The following is a 501-nucleotide window of genomic DNA, read 5'->3' as shown; positions in this document are numbered from 1 at the left end:
CATAGATAACCAATGTGTATGACGTGCCTCCTAGGTTGTTGATTTGATTGGTGTTGGAGTAGTTACAACATTTTGTATTTTTAAAATGGATATACACTAGACAGTAGAAAGGGTTAATTATTAGAGTACCGTTTTTATGTAGTAAATGTAGTTTTTGTCGCTGCATTGTTATGGGCACATAATCCGTCCTGCGACCTGTAACTTTTTTGTGCATTTGAGTTCCAGCAAAATTGTGTATTTTGTCTAGTCAATAGATTTGCCCTAACTTGCCTAATAATGCCAGTAAGTTGCCTAAAATAAATTTTCTATTACCTATGGGAGATTTGAGAGTAGTAGTTCGATGTCGAATAATGAGATTGATCAGTCGGATTTCATATTGGTTTGTTTTTGCAAAAGTATGTGCATATAGGCTCACCTCACCAATAATTAGAGGTTGCCTTACTGTAATGCCAAGTTGCCTAACTAATGATAGTTACTTGCCAAGAGAACAGCATCTATGGG

The sequence above is a fragment of the Triticum dicoccoides genome, chromosome 7B (assembly GCF_002162155.2).
Source record: "Triticum dicoccoides isolate Atlit2015 ecotype Zavitan chromosome 7B, WEW_v2.0, whole genome shotgun sequence".
Classification (NCBI taxonomy): Eukaryota; Viridiplantae; Streptophyta; class Magnoliopsida; order Poales; family Poaceae; genus Triticum; species Triticum dicoccoides.
The sequence above is the reverse complement of the archived record's forward strand: the minus strand, read 5'-3'. Positions refer to the sequence as shown.